Here is a 7,485-nt window from a genome sequence, read left to right on the forward strand (position 1 = left end):
CAAGGGGGAGTTCATTCCACCATCTTGGAGCCAGGACAGAAAATAGTCTCGATGCTTGTCATCCATGAGACCTGAAGCAAGGTATTTCAAGCCGAGCCGTACTTGAGGTTCGAAGTACTCGAGGTACAGATCGGGCTTTGACCATTGACCTCATGTATGAAGGGGCTGGTCCATTTTTGGATTTGTAAGCAAGCATCAAGGTTTTAAATCTGATGCATGCAGCTACAGGGAGCCAATGAAGCGAGCGCAGCAGTGGAGTAACGTGAACTTCAGAAGATTGAAGACCAGTTGTGCTGCTGCATTCTGGACAAGTTGTAGAGGTTTGATGGGTCTTAGAGGAAGACCAGCAAGTAGCGAGTTGCAGTAGTCTAGCTTTGAGATCACAAGAGACTGCACAAGCACCTGGATAGCTTCCTGCGAAAGAAAGGGTCGAATCCTTCATATGTTACAAAGGAGGAATCTGCAAGACTGGGTTAGATTAGAAACATGAGTTGAGAACGACAACTGGTTGTCCAAAGTTATGCCCAGGCTACAGGCAGCTTCGGATGGTGATACCTGGGAGTTCTCAAAGGAACAGTGAGGTCATGGTAAGGGTTGGGAGTATCTGGGATGAACAGAAGCTCAGTTTTACTGGGGTTGAGCTTCAAGTGGTGGGCTGTCATCCATGATGCGATGTCAGTCAAGCATGCCGAAATACGTCTGGAGACCTGCGTGTCCGAGGGTGGAAAAGAAAGAAATAATTGAGTGTCATTGGCATAGCAGTGGTAGGAGAAACCATGAGAAGATATTACATCACCAAGAGACCAAGTATACAAAGAGAAGAGAAGGGGGCCTAATACTGAGCCTTGTGGAACGCCAGTGGAGAGTCTACATGGTTTGGATGTGGATCCTCTCCATGTCACCTGATAGGACCGTCCATCCAGATAGGACTGAAACCATCTGCAAGCAGAGCCAGTCACACCAAGCCTAGAAAGAACAGAGAGAAGAATGTTGTGGTTCACTGTGTCAAAGTCTGCTGAAAGGTCTAGAAGAATCAAAACAGATGACTGTTTGGCAGCTTTAGTGGCATGAAGTTTCTCAGTCACTGCTATGAGGGCTGTTTCTGTAGAATGTGCTGGTTTGTAGCCAGACTGATTGGGATCATGCAGCTGGTTCTGGGTGAGAAAAAGAGACAATTGATTATAAACTGCTCGTTCAAGGGCTTTTGAGAGGAAAGAGAGAAGTGATATCAGTCTGTAGTTGGTAACGCTGGAGCTGTCAAGTGTGGCCTTCTTGAGGATTGGTACCACCCTGGCAGTTTTGAATGCAGTAGGCACGTATCCAGAAGATAAGGAGTTGTTGATGATGACAGAGATGAAAGGAAGCAGATCTCTAGCGATTATCTGGAACAGAGCAGAAGGAATTGGATCCAGCGGACGTGTAGTCAGATTGCTGGAACTCAGGAGTTGAAGAATTTCATCTGTGGAGAGAGGAGAAAAAGAAGTCAGAGAGTTGGATGTTGGGGAATGCACATTAGTTGGAGGAGTGGGAACAAAGGAAAAGGACTGGCAGATTGCTGCAACCTTCTCCTCAAAGAAGGTGATAAATTCTTCTGGAGTAAGAGATGGGGGGGGGGGACTCAGAAGGATGTCGAGCTCATCAGTGAAGTGATCTAGGGAACCTGGAGGTCAGTAGATAACAATGATAAGAAGTTTAGTGGGGAAAGACACTGTAATGGCATGAAATTCAAAAGAGGAGATGGAAAGTGTAGAGAAGGAAAGTGGAGTGAAACGCCACTCTATGGGACATTAGTAAACCTGTGCCACCACCCCTGCCAAGACACCTCGGAGAATGCCTAAATGAAAAGGCAGAGGACAGGGCAGCTGGAGTCGCCGAGTTCTCAGGGGTGATCCATGTTTCTGTCAGAGCCAGGAAGTGTAGGAAGTGGAGGGATGCTAATGCTGAGATGAAGTTAGCCTTCTGGACAGCAGATTGGCAGTTCCAGAGCCCTCTTGCCACCATGATATCTGATGGTGTGAAGCGTTGTGAGGTTGCTGAGATTGCGACGTCTATGATTGTGTCAAGGAGATCTGTGGGATATGTAGACAGGAATTCTGAAGCACATTTCAGATGCTTCATTTGTGGATGTATGAGATAAAGGATGTATGAGAAGATACTTAGCTGAGTTTGTGAAGTGATGTAGATGAACTGATTGAGAACACCACCAAACCTCCTCAAGATGTTGGAGTCGTCCTAATTTAAATCAGTTCAATAAGTGCTGAGCCCACCCCTCAATTCACACCTAAGGGCAGGGCAAAGCTACACCTGTAGTGAGTAATTACCACTACCAAGCAACTAACAACTAGGTTTATACAACAAGGCTTGAATTTCACAGAATCTAAGACAAAAGTAAGTGAACTCAGAGCCTACCTTAACTAACCAGATGATAATCCAACGAGACAAACCAAAGCACACAGAGTCAACGTGTCAAAGGAAATCGCTACAACAGCAGGAGCTGATATGACGCACTCTGAAATGTGCAAACAAGTCATACTTCAGTTATCAAACATCTGATTTTTACAGATTGACTAGATGTCTTTGTTAGATATTGGAGCCTTTCTGATGCGAGGTTTAAAGCACAGGTTTACTGAGGAGGAGCTGATTAATGGCATTAAGTCGCTGTTGTTTAGCAACGACACCCTCCCAAATTCGAATAGCGACGGAGCCAATGTTTATTACTGGGTACAGCACAATAACATTGACACCTTTTATCAGGAACTGAGGGAATTCCTACTTAAACTACAGGCCTCTCAGAGAGACATTTATGTGGCAACCAGCTGCAGATATGGCCCTGATGAGCCGTGCTCAGTGTTTGTCTCCCGTTTTACTAGGGCCTGGGCTGAGCAGGCAGACCTTGGATCAACCTCGGAGTCAGACAGGAATTTGTTTGTATCAACTTGTCTGCAAAATATGAATCCTCAACATGCACAAACTCTGAGGTGTACACAGAGAACCTCTTTAGTATGTCTCCAACTGAGTTTTCTTGTAGGGTGCGCGAATTAGAGGCTGTGGGTTCCCTTCCCATTACAATATAGAAACCAGTCCCTGCCATGGCTAGCACCCAGTTTAAGAAGAACTTGGAGTGCCACTATTGTCAGAAAAAGGGTAATTTTGCTCGTGAATGCCGTAAGAAACGGTGGGATGAGTCAAAGTGAAAGAATGACGACGGAAAGGGTCAGCAGCCCAAGGACGAATTTCAATATCCTGGTAATTGGCAGGCTGTGCCAGCTTTCCCACTGGCACCAGCACCTAATCAATAGGAGTGCCCACAGGACGGGACCCTCACGGACACTGATCCGAACCAGTTTGCAGATTTAAGTGTCACCATAGCTAATTATTTTTGTTCGCTTCCCGTTATCGATCTGCTGATAGATAATCGTTCTTTTTAATTTCTGGTGGACTCTGGTGCCACCTATTCATCCTTTAGCTCACACTGTTACACTGGTCCATTCTTTGGTTCGTACGTTAGTTCTGTGGGAATTTCAGGGATCCCTCTGAACTGTCCTAAAACGCACTCTCTGCCCGTTAGAATGGATGACCCCTCAGTTTTTTTGAAGCATCGGTTTGTAGTTATTCCTGGTTCTCCATGTAACCTGTTGGGTCGTGATTTAATGTTTAAAATGAATCTCTCTCTCTCTTTTGAGCAGGGCAAAATGATGATTCATTCTGGACCAAATATCTCTGTTTACAGACGTGCTGGGCCAGCCTAGCAACACAGCTGACCACTCAATACTTGCTGAGCTGGAAGACATCCCTAAATCACTGTGGGCCACCCATAATAACGATGTGGGGTTTATAGATTGTCCTCCCTACAAGGCTCGATTCAAGCATGGTACCCCTGTTTAATGTAAACAGTATCCACTATCTCCTGAAAAAGAAGCAGGTTTGTGTCATATTGCCTGATTCCTCTTCTCACTACAACACCCAGCAGGCAGTTCGTCACCCAACCCAGCAATCCGCCAATCCTGAACTTCACATCGGATCATCATCACCTGAATATTGACTTCACCTGTGTACTTGGTTATTTAAGCCTGTTTCTCACATTTGGATTTTGCAAGTATTGCCACTAGTTCAGACTGTGCATACCGAGCGTTGTTTCCTTGTTTGCTTTCCTGTATATTTGACTGTGTTTTTGCTCTTCGGACAACTTATTTTTGCCTTCCCCTTTTGTATTGTTTGCCTGATTAGTTTTTTGCTCGCTGGTTATTGGACTCGGACTGTTTTACTTCTTGATTTGGATTAGCCCTATATTGGCTTTCCTGGTTTCGACCCTGGCTTGTTCATCCATTATGAAGTTGGAACATAATAAACCTATCTATCTACATCCGCAAGCGTCTGGCCTTCCTTGCCACGTTACAGTCTGTCACCCATCATTGACTCACTGCACGCTCAAGGCGTAATCATTCCCACTGTGTCACCCTACAAAATACCTGTAAACCCAGTGCGTAAACGGGATGGTAAGGGATGGAGATTTACACTCAGGCGCATTAATGACATAGTAGTTCCCATAGCCCCGCTGGTGCCTGATGTGTCTGCCATTCTAACCACTATTCCTGCACACCAACACTATTTTACTGTTGTGGATATTTGTGGATATTTCTCTGTACCAATCCACCCGGACAGCCAACCGCTTTTCGCATTTACGTTTCAAGGTAGGCAATAGACGTGGTGCCGGCTCCCCCAGGGCTTCCTGGACTCCCTGGCTGTGTTCTCCGCTGTTGTAAGAGATGCATTCGCGTCCTGGGCCCCTCCAGAGGACTGTTATCAGTTACGCAGACGACATCCTCTCGGTCATCAACAACGCAGGAGTGCTGCGTGATGGGGTCCCGTGGACTACTGAAACATCTGGCTTCATGTGGGTTTAAGGTTTCACCATCTAAGCTCCAGTGGTGCAAGCCGTCTGTCACGTATCTGGGGTTCCTGCTGTCCACTGGTGAATGCCGCCTCTCAGATGGCCGTCAGGCAGTCATACGTGACCCCTCCACCCAGCACAAAACAAGCCATGCTGAGTTTCCTGGGTCTGGTTAACTACTGCCGCCAATGGGTGTCAGATTGTTCCTTTCATGATAAAGTCCTCAGGCAGGGCTGAGGAAAAGACTGTCCTGATACGTTTTTCTGGACTGAGCCCATGTATCACTCATTTAGGACTCTGAAATCGGCCTTGTGCTCTGCTCCAGCGCTTGGCCTGCCAAACTATAATCTGCCCTTCCACCTTTACATTTCTGAAAACGGCTCCACAGCCGTGGGCTTCCTGGCCCAGGAGCACGCTGGCAGTTTCCAAAACTTTTGATTCGGTAGTTCAAGGCATGCCAGCCTGCTTACGTGCTATGGCTGCCTCGGCCCTGCTGGTCACTGACACAGAGAAATTGGCACTGTCTCATCCCATGGTTCTTCACACTTCACATCAAGTTATTAATATTCTGAATAACATTCAAACACAGCACATGGCACAGTGGGGTTCGGGCTATGAGGCCATCCTCTGTGCCACTCAGAATTTAACCATTAAATCACACACAACCCTGAGTTCACCTGCTAATCTGTTGTGATTGCTTTTGACATCGCTAGATCATTCTGATGACTCTGTGCCCCACCACTGCATGGAGGCTATCCTTGAGTCCTCGAAAATACGCTCTGATCTCTCTAGCATGCCGCTCGAAGTCGGCTATCACATTTTTGTAGATGGCTCATGTTTTAAACCGTCTTACTCCGAATTTTCCTGTGGTTATTCTATCTGCTCTCTGCCCAACCTCATTTGGGAAGTTACTCTCTCCCTTACAGGTCTGCTCAAGTAGCTGAACTAATGGCATTGACCAGGGCCTGTCATCTATTCCGGTATCATGTTGTCAACGTTTATATTCATTCCCGTTATGCGTTTGGAGTTGCTCATGACTTCGGTAAGATTTGGCACTCCAGGGGGTTCCGCACCTCAGACAGTAATCCCATTTCTAATTCAGGACTACTGTCTGCACTTTTGTCTGCATGTACACTACCAGCTCAGCTGGCTATCGTAAAGGTCAGAGGTCATGACACAACCTCTGGATCTGACACGGCATCTGGCCATGCCTTAGCGGACGAGGTTGCACGTTGGGCAGCTGTTAATGCCCCCTCATGCCCATACGCTGTATCATCGGCATGTGAAGCTGTCTCCATGTTTTCTCATTGTTTGGTGCCGACTGATATCGATCTGCTTTTCCTACAAGCTCAGGGTACATGACAGGACTGCTCTCACTGGGCTGATCAAGGATGTAGGCCTGATAAGATCCGTACCGCTGTCTTGCAGAACCGCCTAGCTCTAGATCTCCTCTTGGCAAAGGAGGGAGGCATCTGCAAGGTCATTAATGAAACGGGTTGCTTTGACATCCCTAGTTACTATAACAACATTACTGACATCATTTCGCACATAAAGACCACTATTGCTGAGCCTCCACCCGCCAATGATTCTTGGTTCAGTTGGTTAACTGACCTTGTCGGCCCTTGGGGATCTTGGCTCATGAACACATGTTTTCCCATACTCCTGATTATTGTGTTGATTCTTGTTTGTGGACCTTGCTTATTGTCACTGCTGTCTTCTTTCATAACTCACATTTCTACCTCTGTGATTAATCATGCTAATGTTGCCTTGGTGCCTGCGTATGAGAAAGGTCTATATACTGATATGTGATTCCTTTGGAATCAAAGGGGGGAGTGTTAGATACTGGAGCCTTTCTGTCTTCAGGCACCCAACGCAAGGTCTCTGCCTATCAGCCACGACATGGCGGCTTGACCGCGAGCTGGTCACCCGAGGTCATCCGCTCCCTCTTCTTGTCTCCTTTACCTCTCCCTTTCTCTATCTCTCTCTCCTTGTCTCTCTTTAAGCACAGGAGTGGCTCATGGTGGGCACGGGAACAGCTCGTGGCTCGTTCATGCAGAGAACATCTAATCTTTACTAACCGTGTCTCTTTCCTTTCTACGTAGACCCTTAGAACATGCCTCACTTTTCCCCGTCGTCCTGTAGATTTAGACGGTAGATATGGGACACATATATATGGAACTCTCTTGATTCACTACCTTGCTGTCAGTGTCTCTTGACTTCCCCGGATTGATCCGGCTACAGAGGACGGAGGGCAGAGGGTAACTTGGAGGAGATCGAACCTGAAGGTCTGGTCACTTTGTCAAATGACAATTGTTTCCTCTTCAGTGGGGGAGAAGCTAACGTTGGCTAGAAGGAGCGAACTATTGAATGGATATCTATAAGCAACTGAACGAGGTCGCTTCTAAGTTATGGCACTCCCGTTACAAACTAAAAATACCTGTTTTCAGGGATTTACAATGTGTGTGTGGATGCTTGGGTCAGAATGCCAGTCATGCACTACCTTTCCTATTTCACCAGGGTCTTATAAGATGAAGCACAACATTTGGGGATACTCGGATAAATAAGTGTTCAGGAGCAACACTGTATATCCAATT

Source organism: Electrophorus electricus, chromosome 3, assembly GCF_041902795.1.
Source record: "Electrophorus electricus isolate QZ-2024a chromosome 3, ASM4190279v1, whole genome shotgun sequence".
NCBI classification, from domain to species: Eukaryota; Metazoa; Chordata; class Actinopteri; order Gymnotiformes; family Gymnotidae; genus Electrophorus; species Electrophorus electricus.